Below are 15,266 nucleotides of genomic sequence, written 5' to 3'. Positions count from 1 at the left end.
TTCGAATGTGGGAGCATTATCAGCTTCTTCACTGAAATTCCCAGGTTCGCCAGTTCTCACTTCTACATGAATTTCCTCCTATTCTGCATCTCTCCTTTGTGCTTCCACAATTCTTTTTCTTAGACCAGGGTTAACCACTAAGGTGGCGATTTGGCCTTCCACTGTTTCAGGTGCTCTTACCACTTCCAACCACATCTTACTAAACTCGCATATTAGACTTCCCTCTTCGGTGAGAAAAGTGGCTAGTTAGGGTTGGTTCTTCCTGCTCAAAGCATCTGCCACTATATTTGCTTTGTCGGGGTGGTAGTTGATTCCACAATCGTAGTCCTTCACCAATTCGATCCATCTCTGTTGTTGAATGAAAAAAAAGGACTCCAAGCTTTTGTGATCCATAAAGATTTCACATCGGACTCCTTAGAGATGATGTCTCCAAATCTTTAAGGCGTGTACTACCGCTGCTAACTCCAAGTCGTGGGTTGGATAGTTCAACTCTTGTGGCCTCAATTGTCGGGATGCGTAAGCAATCACTTTGTTGTTTTGCATCAACACACATCCAAGTCCCACCTTCGCAGCGTCCGTGTATACCACGTAGTTTACTCCAGGCTCTGACACGGCTAGAATCGTTGCACTAGTTAGCTTCTCCTTCAAGATTTGAAAACTTGCCTCACACTCAGGGGTCCAATTTACTTTTGCCCATTTCTTGAGTTGTTGGGTCATGGATCTCCCTATCTTGAAGAATCCCTCTATAAACCTTCGGTAGTATCCTGCCAAGCCTAGGAATCTCCGAATCTCGTTTGGTGTTGAAGGTGCTTTCCACTGTTGTACCACCTCAACCTTGGCAGGATCCACTTGGATTCCTTCTGCCTACACAATGTGACCAAGGAAGTTTACTTCCTTAAGCCAAAACTCACACTTGCTGAATTTGGCGTACGATTTCTCACTCCTTAACGTATCCAAAGTGATTCGCAGGTGTTCCTCGTGTTCTTTCCCATTCTTCGAGTAGACGAGTACATCATCTATGATGACCAAAATGAATTTATCCAAGTATGGGTGAAATACTCGATTTACCAAATCCATGAATACTGCAGGTGCATTCGTCAATCCAAACGGCATTACCGTAAACTTATAGTGACCATATCTTGTGCGGAAAGCGGTCTTTGGTATGTCTTCTCTTCGGACACTCAATTGATGGTATCCGGACCTTAAGTCAATCTTTGAGAACACACCGGCTCCTCGTAGTTGATCGAATATGTCATCTATCCTCGACAGTGGATATATGTTCTTGAGGGTCATTTTGTTCAACTCTTTATAGTCGATACACATCCTCATCGATCCATCCTCCTTCACAAATAGCACAGGCGCGCCCCACGGTGAAACACTAGGTCTAATGAACCCAAGTCCATAAGCTCTTGAAGTTGTATCTTGAGTTCTTCCAACTCTTTAGGCGCCATTCAGTATGTGGCCTTAGACACATGTGGCGACCTTGGCTCTAGGTCGATTGTGAACTCCAATTGTCGATCTGGCGGTGGCCAGGCAAAGCTTCAGGAAAAACGTCTGAAAATTCTCATACCACAACAACATCCTCCATTTTCCTTTCTTTCTTCTCATCTCCTTGTAGATAGACAAGATAGGCAGGATGCTCTTTTCTCAACATCGTAGTGGCTTGGGGTGCGGAGATGATAGACGTTTTTTTTTCGGTTCGTCGTGATTCCATGATACACAATTGGTTCATTTCCCAGGGCTTGTAATGATATTTATTTCTCCTGACAACGATTAGTAGCAAAATACAAGGGTAACCAAGTTATTCCCAAAATTATATCAATATCCTCTCTTAACTGCTAACGGGGTCCTTGATTGTTCTCCCTTAACTCCGTCCCCACATTTTTTCTTGGACACTCTATAGAAAAGTGGTTATATCTACTACAGTTAAAAAAACTTGATAGTATTATGAATCCTACACTTCCCAAAATGATAGTACGAGCAAACGATGCATTGAGGGGGGTTTGGGTCGGAAATCACCCATCTGACTCGGTGCAGCCTGTACTCCCCTATACTTTGGTTGGTTTTGGGTGGGCTGGTATCCCTTGTTTTCATAGGGAGCCTTATTCTCATCCCACTTTCTCCTCTCTCGAGAAGAATGTGGTGGAGGAAGTGCCAGTGTAGTGTTTCACATCGCCCTCTCCTTGGGCATAGCTTCCTCCACGTCTAGTACGCGGGTCAACGATCCAGCGCATGTAAGTCTTCCAAGGTTGGCAAATGCTATCCTTATCTCATGCCTTAAGCCCGAACGGAACTTTTCAGCCATCTTCTTATTGGTATCCCTTGTTCGGGTGCATGCCGAGCCATGTCGCAAGTGTGCGGCCATATTCTGTCACTGACATGCGCCCTTGTTTGAGATTGTAAAACTCGGTTGTCTTCGCCTTTCGGTATAATGTCCTCCCATGTCATTGTATCCATTTGCTCATGGCCGAATCCGTGAGTTGGTAGGTTACACAAATCAAACGCTCTTCCTCAGTGCACTTGAAGAATTCGAAGCTGATCTCCAATGCGCGTATCTAAGTCTCGGCCTTTGCTGGCTCTCCTATCCCATCGAAGATAGGAGGATTTTGCCTTAGCAAAATTATTCAATATGTCATTCCGACTTAGGTGGAGGAGGTGATGGTGATGGTACTAGTACCCGTTCCTCCTTTCGATTGTTTCCCATTTTAGTTGATTCGATTTCGCCACTTGCTGGATGATTTCCTCTCGTCGACGACCTTCATTCGTATATCTTAATCTATCAGGGGTACTCGTATTTTCATTCCAATACTATCGTACAGTGACGATCTTAGGTGACGATCGTAAATACTCTGACTCACAACTTTCTGTTGTTATCCGTATATCCCTTGATCAACCACTTACATAAATTTTAAGCCGCAAAACGTGATCATTTGGTGTACACGGCTTCTCTCAGCTTTTTGTTTCTCAAGACCTAATATCTAGGTATGGCATAACGTTTGATTCTTCGGCCGCTTGCTACAATTAAGCATAGAAGCAAAAATATTTGACTCCTCGTGTTGTTGATGTATCCTTTTTTTGTATGTGTCTCTTGAAACTTATTCCTCAAATGTGTTTGCAGAGATTGAGCCATCGTCTTTCTTGAGAGTCTTGTATCAAGAATTTAGAAATTATTTAACAATCTTACTTGGATCAGAACGGGTTTCAACATGAGGAGCACTATTGAAATTGTCCTTGATTTAGAATGGCACCGAAATTGACTCAAGAGGAACAAGAATGAGTCACTACCTTCATTAAGGAAACAGTGATGCATCACTTGCAAATTGCGGGTCAATCAAAAGTTTTAAGTGCACGAAAAAATACCATTGTCAAGGAGCTTCATAGAAAGAAATTTCTAAGAATCCAAGTAAGTACTGTTAATTAAATTCATCCATTCTAGCTACAAAGGTGACACTCCGTCGTTTCCCGAAGATAATAGAGGCGTTCTCGAAAACTGTAGATTCGAAGTCAAGATTCTTGGTGTCTTTACATCAATTAACTGTCCTTGCATGTCACATCTTCATAATGTTTTTGGCACGCTATAGCGGTCATTCTCATTAAAACATGCTAACAACCCTCCTGGCCTTAACGTGTCATAAGTGTTGTCATATTTGTAACGCGTCGTAGCATTAACATGTTATGCACGATTGCATTCACTTTATTTGATTGCAAGCACAATTTCTTGACGTTGTAAGGATACATCACCTAACATTTCTTCTTGTCTTGATCTCGTTAGAAACTTCCTTTCGTTTTGTTCTTCTCATCCAGGGAAAACAATAGGCAATTATAATAATCCGTATAGTTCGAAGTACAAGTTTTCGTTTGTCCCATCACTCAGGAAAGTGATATTGCAGTTATCAATTTACAACTATGTTTGAGCACGTTCAGCCTAGCATACTTCTTAGGCACTCTATGTTTTTCGGACATAGTTCATAGTCCCATACTTCAACACATATTCGATTGTTGCTTAATTCAAGCTTCATATGGATTCTACGTTTGCAACAAAGTTCAAAATTCCACATTTCACTTTCATAATGATTCTATACGATACCTCGTACTTCATCAATCATGAATTATCATCACATGAAAGGTCATTCATACACTGCGCAGCCAAACATATTTATCCATATAAACCATTTGGCATTCCATAGCATTTCATCCAACGTGTATTAATATTTAAAAATAGTAACTCAGTCAATCCATCGTCCATGGAATCACATTTCATAAATCATACAGTTCATGGACATCTGTATCACAATCACAAAATTGCAACTATGCACTCATCATGCTTTGAATTCACAGTTTCGTAATCATGCAATTTCGACCACATAGGCATAAAAAAATTGCCGCTCAAGTAATCAACATGTATGTCCTTCAAGTTAAATTCGCAGTTCAAACATATGTAATAACAAGTCTCCGCCTCAAGCATGCGATTCATATTCACACTTCAATATTTATCACATTCAACACCTTCAATCACATACTCCATAGTGTCTCACGTCTCATATGACCACATCATTTTCCAAAAGCCATAGCATTTACTTTAAATTTCCAATAGGCCCAAAATTGTCATTTTCACAAGGAACCATTTTTCCATTGCATTTCAAAAATTTCAGTAATTCATTTCAAAAGTGGCCAAAATATTCTTACCTCTTCCTTCGTGGTTGGGCGTGACGAGTTGTGGTGTTGAGCCTTCGATGTTTAGCACTTAGTCTATCAATACACGGGTAGACTACAACTCAAAGAGACTCTTGAATCCAGAGCGGAAAGAACCTGGCTCTGATACCAAACTGTCACGACCGCCCTTTCTAGGGTTAATAAATGCGGGAAGTCACGACCTAAGGGACTTTATGAAAGAAAAATTTTCTAGGGTTTCAATAAAGAGTTTGACCAAAATATTTAATATTCAATAACTAGGGAAAATCAAAGTAAACTCTTAACATTTGAATCCGAAGTCAACAATTATCAAAACTAATAGTCCAAGAATGGAAGAGGGTTCACTAACATAATTGAGGAAGAAACAGTCATAATTCAGCGGAAGCATTCAAGAGTAAGAGTGACGCCATGTATGAAGACACGACGCCCCTCGGAGTTCAAAATAAATCCAACGAGACTTCAATTTAAGCTCAACACCACCCAGCCCGACATCGCTCAACATGCACATAGGGAAAATACATGCAGGCTGAGTACTATAAAATGCTCAGTGGACTTATGCCGAAAACAAGTTATCAAAAATATTTATATTTTATCATGCCATTGTTAGGTAACCATCGGGCTTTTAGCTTTTGAAAGGCCCGTGGCACCAAAATATTCTATTGTTCAAAAATCACGACTGCGCAGTCATTTTCCCATAGACGTCAACCATAGCTGCTCATACGTGACTTGGAATGTGGCCACAAACCAAGTCACTAGACCGGCCAACCCGTACGCTGGCACACGGTCTACCATAGGTGTACATTAATCCAAGTAGGGTTTGCGGCCATACAAAGACCCGAATTCGATTTAAATAATAATGGCAAAGCCATTTCAGATAGGCACGTTAAAACCAAAATCTTGGCATGATAACATATTCACATTTCATTCCCATCGATAAAATAGTTAGGACATTGTCCTTATGTAAAAGAAAGCCCACCTCGAGTGCTTAACACATATCAACACACTTTCAAATTAAATAAATAAGATGCATGCATCATATGTCTTCAATTATTTTCCTCGTTCAAGATTATGAACTTTCCGAATCAAAACTTAAATATTTCGATTAATTCCAGTCGGCCGCTCACATCCCCAACAATTTTGCAAAAAGATATCTCAATCCATGGTGATTTAATTAACTCCATAACCCAAAACAAAACATCCACATGCCCATAAGCAATTTAAATTAGAAAAGAGCCTGACTCCCGATTAACATAACACACACTCTCAAATTCCATAATCAAATTCCAAATATGTATTAAAAGGGATTTCATAAGAATACAAATTATACTCTCAATTTTCATCATACCACACGTATACTCCCAATCTTCATTTTTTTGTGAGATTTACACGTAAACTCCCTCAACTAGATTTTAAATCAAACTCAATATATTAAAGTAATATATAATAAAATAAGAAGTCAAATATTAAAGGATTTCATAAGGATCTTATAAGAATACAGTTTATACTCCCGATTTAAATTCGTCGGCTCCCTTTCTCCCTCAAAACTCTCTCTCTCTCTCTACTGTAAATTCAAACAAAGAACACACACACACCACATTTCGTCTCTCTTTCTCACTCGATTTCTCTCACAAAAAGAAAATAACAAGATCCCCAAATTCAATTCTCTCTCTCTATCCCACAGCACCTCGGCGCTTCTATTCTCCACTGTTCACAGATCAGCCGCTACCGGCTCCAATTCGCCGCCCAGAGTACACCGTCGTCGTTGGGTTCGTACCGCCGTTGCCGCCACGCTGTTGTCTGCCGAGACCGCGCCTGCTCCGGCAGCCCTGAATCCACCCCGAACCAGCCCCGTTTTCCCATTAAAGGTTCGTTCTTGATTTAGTTATGTCCGGTTCTTAATTCGGTTGCTTCGATTTACTCGATTAGAGATTTATTTCAGATTTCATGAGATGCACAAGAATGGAATAGGAATGGGGTGGAAGAAGGGTATACTTTCAATTTGCAGATTTGCAACTGAACAAAACAGGAACTCCCTCACTTTAGTTCTCGGTTTCTGACAGGAAGAATGAATGAGTTGATTTTCCAAAACATTGTAGCATAGCAGGCGGGGAAATTCTGTGTATGGGATTACCTTGAATCTGTTTCGATTGAGATAAGAAGAATGTCAGCCTTGTTCTTGAAATTTATTGCTGATTTTAGTGGAGCAACTTGTGGGGATGGAACTTGATTGCGAATGAAATTTTATGGAGGAGTGGCGGTAGAAAAAGATGAGATTAAGGTTGTTAGATATGGAAAGAGGCGTGTGATTTGGGAGAGATTTACGGAGTGGGGAGAGATGACGGTTTCAATCGTGAGTTGAGGGGAGTGAAATTCAAATTCTTTCTTTTTTTTTTGATTCACGGAGGAGGAATATCTCTGCAGAATCTTTATTTAATATTTGAATTAATGCAGCTTGGTGACCACGTCAATAGGTCAGAACTAATTAGATAAGTTTAATTCACGGTCCTTTGTATTTTATTTAAATTGTGCAGCCCACAATTTATTCTCCACCAGACTGAATTTTGGTATTATCTATTCAATTTATCGGATCCAACACGAAATTGAGTCCAGTAAATATTCCTCACGGAAAGGAATTATTTAAATTCGCTTTGTGATTTACTTCACAAATTTCTAGCTCTCATAACAAATTATCAATTATTCAAAAACATTTAATTTCATCCCACATCAATTATTCAAAGCAGCCACGTCACATATTAAACAAAGTTGACCCAGTCAAATTCCAACTCAAAATTAGGCCACGAAAGTAACCAACAAAAATTCCACTCGACAATTAATCTACGGACTTCGCGACATTAAATGCATTAAATGCAAGTACTTTAGGTTCAAAAATTAGGGTTCAAAAGAAGTGGGGCGTTACACTTCCGCTGCAATAGGACTATGTACTAGGAGTTATGAACCCGGTTATTATACTCTGGTTTTATTTTGACTATGCACCATCTTCGCCTTCGAAGTTAATGTTTTGAGTTTGTTTTATGCCTTACGATTATCTTTTTTATGTTGAGACTTTTTTTTAGTCACGATATAGTTGCGCTCACTAGTACTAGGGAGATGTGGTCATGACATAACATTTATGCGTACATGTCCGGAAAATTTTAGCATAAAAAGGAGGCGATTCCTTGCCATCTATCATCCCTCAGACGCCTTAAATCACAAATAAAATGTTTTCAAGCACAAAGGAAAGCAAACAACAATTTTTATTTCATTCAGTCAAAATGAAGATAGATGAGTGTTTTACGTGCCTTATAATGTTATAGCGATAGGACAACGTCTTGGCCCCCAACTTTGAAGAAAACCAAGACTGTTGCTGTTAAAAAGTTTGTTGGTTTTTTTCTTTTCTCCTTTTTGCTGTTAATAAAATTTCTACAAATTAAATCTTCCGAAGCGAAAGGGGTTAACGCTTGAAAGAACAATAAGATAGGATGTATCTCATCTGCTTTTTTGTATTTCTTGAAGCTAAATGTATTATTATCTTCTATTGGAGATAATTCTTTTTTTAAAAAAAAATTAACTCCTATCGGAGATAATTCAACGCAAGGAATTAACCTCCAAGTTGGTTAATATTGTTTCATGGAGTTTGGAAGCGTACGAGGTGAATTTTTCTATCTTGCATACCACAAATGAATAAAAATATGAAATATTTTCAAGATAATATTTATTTATGTAAATGATGTTGTCTTTTCATAAACTTATTAATGTACAGGTGGACTAGTGTACATTAATGGAATCATGTCCTAGCGAGGGTAGAATCCCTACTCGGATTGTGTCATCGTAAGGGTTGGCCAGTCAGGTGACGAATTACAGAAAAAACTTAAAATTGCGCAGTTGAACTTTAATTCACAAAGAACTTAGTAAGCTTGTGTCTTTTAAGAACCCTCCCCCCATGTATTGGAGTGGAGGGTGCTAGTTCAAGTGGGCTTACTCTTATACGCAATACTCACGTAGGTTCATGTCTTTATACATGTAATCGTGGTTTAGATGTTTCCACTTAGTTGTTTTCAGTTGTATATGCAATAAGGATTAAAAAGTACTCCATCCGTCCTCCATCACAAGATAAGCGAAGCGCTTATTTTTTGCACTCGTTTTAAAAAATAATATAAAATTGTTAGAATGGAGAGAAAGTAAAGTAAGATAGAGAATAATGTAGAGAAGAGTCTTCTCTACATTATTCTCTATCTAATTTTACTTTTCCTCCGCTTTAACTATTTTATATCATTTTTCCAAAAAATAAGTGCATAAAAGAAGTTCGCTTATCTTGGAACGGAAGACGTATCACCATTTTACCATCACATTTGTTACTTAACCCAAAAAAAAGTTAAAATATTAAGCATTAGATAAACAACTAACATGTGAGAATTGGGCATTGCTACAGTACTGCATACTACTAGCTAAAATGAGTGCTAGTATTTAATACTCCTATTTATTCATTATATAAAATAATTAAGTAGGTCTAAATGATTGTATATTATTTATCATGTCGTTATAATGTTATATATATGCTATTGATTTTCTTTTAGGTTTTAAAATTTAATCAAATAGAGAATCTATATATCTATACATATATAAAACAAAGGGAAATTTTGAAATTAATAACAAAAATTCCATCATAATTATTTTAATAAAAATTTTAAGCATAAATGGGTTTATTTCTCTTACAATAATTGGGAGAAGTTGAAATGAAAGATTTCGGAAAAGAAGATTTTTTGTTTTTAAGTGATGGAAGTGAAATTTTTTTAAAAAGGAAAAAGTGAAAAATGTTTTGAAAAATATCCGAACACACAAATCAAATTAATCTAAGATTTCGTTCTATCTATTTAATTTTCATTAATTTTGTTTTATGTTTTCTAATGGTTTGAAACTCTAAACAATGAAAGGAAAAGCAAGCTCAAAGTTATACCAATATCAAATGTGGTGTTAGGTCTGTTGGAGGTAATTGTTTGTACATCAAATTAAAACTATTTCATGTAAGTACGGGATTTGTAGTTTATTTTGAGAATTGATATTGAGTTGTCAACATTTCTTTCATTTCATTTATCGATCTAAAAATAAAATAATTTTCCTTCTAAGATAAAGAAATTCGATGTTGAATTGTCAGTTGATCGAGAATTAAGGAGTAAATAGGGTAGAGGCGTAAGCTGTGGCGAAAATAGATTGCAGAATAGATGAACAGATGAGTGAAAGAAGAAGAAATGTGATGTTGTATTTGTTAGAGTTTGTATACTAAAAATCACATTTCGAGTGGTTGAATACTGTAAAACTCTATGTTCTATTTTCCAATGGAGGCAACAGATTATTTTTGTCATAATGTTGTTATGTTTTACATTTAATGAATGTTTATTCCATATTTAAATGTATGAGCAAAGTAACAAAGTCTAAGTCTTTGTTTTAGTAGACCGGTTGTGGGCGTCGTCCACTTTAAGGTAACACGGTCAGTTCTGAACAAAGAAAAAATAAGAATTTCACAACCTAGATAGGCCTAGACTACCTATCGTGAAATGTTGCAATGTCAGTCCGCATATTTCTAAGCCTTACTGAAATAAGATGACATTGGTGTGGTATAGCACTGAATTGGATCTAATAGCAAGACGAGACTTTATACTATCTACTGAAAGACGAGGTCTTGATAATTAATTTCTTAATCAATGTATGCTAGCATTGAGCATACGATATTGATTATGCATTACTTTGACTTACCAAATGGTGCGGATTTTTTGCAACCCAAGAATCCTGGTATATTAGATAATGGTGATTAATATCTAGCGGTGCTAGGATTGCTATTATATTGAATCGTGCGCGAGGTGAGTCTCGTTTGATAACGTCCACAAGAGGAGCTCGAAACAAGGTTTTATTATTCGGAACCTAGCTAGTTGGAGTTTGATTACTCTATGAATAATAAATAAGCGTTTCTTGCTAAGTCCACTCTTGGAGATAATGATATGTTAATTAATTAAGTTCATAGCAGACATTAATTACTTAATGGACGTTTCTATCTTAAGCACGAGAAATAAATGACAAACAAATGGAAACCCTTAATACTTGTAATTTCGGATTTGGATGGGCAGTGCAATATTACTTCTGTAGTGGCTGCTCGTAATATTCCAATATAAGCTTATATTAAATTGTGAGTTCAATTTAATTAGTAAGAAGCTGATTGGGGGATGCTATATCCAAGTTCTTCCACAGATCTCTGTCTGGGCCCAATATGTGACTTAATATAAATAGGAGAATAAATGAGACAAAAAAGAGAGATTTTTCATCATCAAATTTTCGTCCCCCTTTTGTCTTGAAGAGGGACGATTTTCAGCTCTCCCCTGTGAGCAGTTTCCGTCTTCTTTATTTGAGTCCTAGTATTCTGGTGAGATCATCCCATACTGATATCAGTTCACAGTCCGGGAACCAAGCAAAAGATCCGTGGTTTAGTACTCAAGATCTTCACGTGGAGAAGACGCTAGCTATCTTCGATTCTTTGGAGAATCAACCAGGTAAATTGGCTAACTCCGTAGTAAGCATGTTTTAGGTGTTAATTGCGCTAAAGCATGTTTGAATTCAAGTTATGAGCATGATACATGTCAGAATTACGCGAATAGATTTTGTCAAAATAATCTGCTAAATAGATCAGAATTATTATGTGTTCAATTCCATGCACGCTTCCACTGCCAGCCCCTTCAGTATTTATGTTTGATTAAGGTTTTTTTTCATTTATTTAATTTGTCTATTTTTAGGATTTAACTTCTAGTTTTAAGTGTTGCGCTTGGCCATATATAGAAATATTTTTTATGCACTATTTTATACGACCATGGAAGCCGTGCATCAAAGTTTATATCTGCAGCTAGGTTCAATCTGTATTTTGGCTATCGATATGGGGTCCAAAAGCACTGAAACTTCCACCAATCTCTTCGCCTTCGAAAGAGTTTCACGTAGATACCTTGCACGCCTCCATCGGAATCCAGACGAGGGAGATATGACCATTTTAAGGAAGCAGCGCGTTGCAGAAAAGTCCCACCCGGACGGGTGGATTTCGGCTGACAAAATCCACCCGGTCGGGTACAACTCTCTGGAGGAGTCCCGTTCAAGTTGTTCCACTGGGGCAAACAGCCTTTGTCATGACCGCCCTTACTAGGGATAGTAAAGACGGAGAAATCGTGACTAGGGGAAGGAACTAAGAAGCGTGGAAGAAATGGGGAAACAATAAAAGACAACATTTAACACGAAACTCAACTAAACTTCAAAAGAAATATGTTAATCTATTAAATAGTTAAACAACGGATTAATGTCTCAAGGTATTTAATGTCATAAAAACAGTATGGAGTAAAAACGGAAGACTTTTAGAAAAACAATTCCAAACAAGGCAGCGGAAATAAGGTATCTAGAGAGAGTCATAAGATGACGCCCATGTATGATGACACGACGCATCCGGAAATCCTTAAGGCTCGACTCAACATCCGCCGCAACATCACCACTCAACCTGCACATAGGGAAAACACATGCAGGGCTGAGTACTTAATATACTCAGTGGACACACGCCAAAAAATAGTTGATAAATGTTATGTCATCTATACCATAGTGAACTCGAGTTTTACATTTAGAAAAGAAATATCATCGAGTATCACAAAACAATTTCATAGACTGGCCAGTCAAAACAATCTCCCCACTTTCTCAACAATCAATCAATCACATCCTCTTACCATAGTGCGACGAAAGTGTGGCCATACTATTCGCCCACGAGACTGGCCGACTAGCAAGGACGGCTCACGATCCCACCTGTGTACACTAGCTTGATAGGATTTGCGGCTCTACTCAGACCCGAATTCGTTTTACATAGCCCTATAGACTAATGGAGCGAACTCACAATCTAGGCATCAAGCATAATCTCATCATCAGTACAAACATGATATGACATAACACTTTAAACCACCCTTATTACACCATAATCATACTTTTGAAAGCGTAAAAGAGTTTAGTAAAAGAAAGCCCACCTCTCTCGCTTACAAATCACAGTTCACAACTTTAATGCAACCCTTGCTTCTTCGTACTTACGTACTACAATAACCCTTGCCAACACCATAAACACATAATACAATCAGTTTTCTACCGACACATTAATCATGCATGCCCTATCGTTCCTTTCATCGTTTTCTCACATTGCCCATCCTAATCGTTCACCATCATAAATGAAACGATCCCTTTAGCATACATCAACGTGCAACACATAACCACATCATAGGATAAGTTCCTTACTCACACATGTATCATGTACTTCATTCAAAACTTGTCAACAAAGATTATTTCAACAAAACATGAATCTGGCAGAACAGCGCAGTCTTTTTGTAAAAATCATTAAAATTCCATCCGATATCATTTGAAGCTAAAATTCAGTCACCACACAGTAGACACATAAGGGTTTTTCCAGTTAAAATTTCACACAAAAATCATATCTTTTGATCAGTCAAAACAAAGACGAAACTCACTGGACGAAAACACAATTCTGGCAGGACTGCGTAGTTCAATTGAAAAATTCGTTAAAAATTCATCCGTCATCAATTGAAGCTGAAATTTTGACACAACACAGAAGACATCTAAAACTTCATCCAGTTAAAAATTCATGTCAAAATAAGATCGTTTGATTGTTCTAATAGACGTCGGAACCTACTGCCTGCACAGAACAGTTTTCATACACAACACACACAAACACAATCTTGTACAAAACTTCCTTCCCAACCATTAAATTCTTAGATTTACCATTCTCCACTCAACTATATGCATGAGGGTTCAAAATATTATGGATTAAACGGTGTGAATGAGAAAGATGGATCAAAATATACCTTTCCCTTGAAAAACAATCGTAGAAGAGACGAGTGGTTTGATTCTTCAACGGATCTTTGAGTTTCCAACTCCAAATCAAATCAAGAATGAAGAATTTGTGAAGAATTGGTTTGAAGCACTTGAGAGGGGGAAGGGGGCGTGTGGGAGGAGAGAGAGAGATGGAGGAGACGTGTGAATGTGGGGATTAGGGTTAGGGTTTTCTTTTTATATTCAAGGATTAATCCCACACTTAAATAAAACAATTAAAATTGGTGGAGAAAAATATAGAGGTCAATGAATAAATTCCCCAATTTACAAACAAAATAGGCGTGTAGTGAGGAAAGGAGATTTCGAAAATTATGCTATTTAATTAGCCTAGAAATTGATTGGTATCTACTTGGAGAGGAATATACTCACAAAATAGGTAAAAAGATATTGCGTATCCCATAAATAAGGTAACAAGACAATTCAAGAATCTCCAAGTAGGAAGGGAGGGAGGGGGCGTGTAATATGGGGAGTAATCAAGGAAAAATATTTAAATCCTCAATGAATTAGGCATAGGAATTAGTTTGATATTTATTTGGATAGAAGGGATCCCGCAAAATAGGAACAAAATATTAATTCCTTTAAAAACAAGGGGTGGATCGAAAATTGGGGATTATTTCCACAAGGAAATAATTTAAATCCTAATTCAAATAGGGTGAGGAAAGATTTGGCAAGATATGGTAAGATTTAATCGAATTTTAAATTCAATGAAAGGAAATAAACACAGTACCAATTAAATCTACAAAATAATTCCTTCTCCTAATTAATAGGAAAATTTCGATATTTGCAAGGGATGGACAATGGGTCGAAGATCATGTAGAATAACATAAGGACAATTTGGTTTGGATTTAATTTGGATAAATATCCCAAAACAATTAATTAAATCCAAGAGAGATAATATTATTTCCAATAAATAGGAGGGCCGAAAATTCCAATAAAATGGCTAGAATAATTATGCATGATCCCATTTAATTTAATTCACACATTGGAAAATAAATCACATTATTCCACATAACTCACAACAACTAATTTCACATAATTAACTCCATCACATAGAAATCAAATTCCACAAATGAATCTTCCCAATCAACATCCCCATTAATAAAATAAAATAAGTCACAATTTTTCGGGGTGCTGCAGCCTCAATGCCACCCGACCGGGTGCGTCGTCGAAGGCATGAAGAGTCCAGGAGGTTTCACCTGATCGGGTGAATTTTGGGTCACTTTTGTCCACCCGGTCGGGTGACTCACAGAAGGCACAGCGGGTCCAGAGACTTTCACCCGGCCGAGTGGTTTAGCACCCTAATATCCATCCGGCCGAGCAGAGTTACGCAGGATAGATTTTGTGAGCCTTTTTCTTGGGATTTGGGCCTAAACTGTATATACCCTTTTTCCTATTTTATTCCTAAGTTTTTGATGAAATTAGATGCTTGAGAGATTTGTTCCTCTTGAAGAGGGTTTTCTATCCAATTCCTAGTTTCTATGTTGCTTTTCCCATCAATTGCTAGTTTCTAGGTTGCTTTTCCCATCAATTCCTAAGTTTTTGATGAAATTAGACGCTTGAGAGATTTTGGGTAAAATTCCACATCTTCTTATCAAACTTGTAGAACGGTGCATCCATCCAAGTTGATGGTACTTGTGATACCACCGTCAAAATTGCTTGTAAATTTT

General features: G+C 37.6%; 1 long non-coding RNA gene across 1 annotated transcript; it reads left to right on the top strand.

The window, feature by feature from the left end:
* The first annotated feature begins 6,217 nt into the window (after window positions 1–6,217).
* Window positions 6,218–7,188, top strand: LOC121770597. The gene is made up of 2 exons (XR_006043770.1): window positions 6,218–6,557; window positions 6,632–7,188. It is a non-coding gene; the product is annotated as an uncharacterized LOC121770597 (long non-coding RNA).
* Window positions 7,189–15,266: the final 8,078 nt, after the last annotated feature.

The sequence above is a fragment of the Salvia splendens genome, chromosome 2 (genome assembly GCF_004379255.2).
Source record: "Salvia splendens isolate huo1 chromosome 2, SspV2, whole genome shotgun sequence".
NCBI lineage: Eukaryota > Viridiplantae > Streptophyta > Magnoliopsida > Lamiales > Lamiaceae > Salvia > Salvia splendens.
Note: the sequence above shows the minus strand (reverse complement) of the source record. Positions and strands in the feature narration are given on the sequence as shown.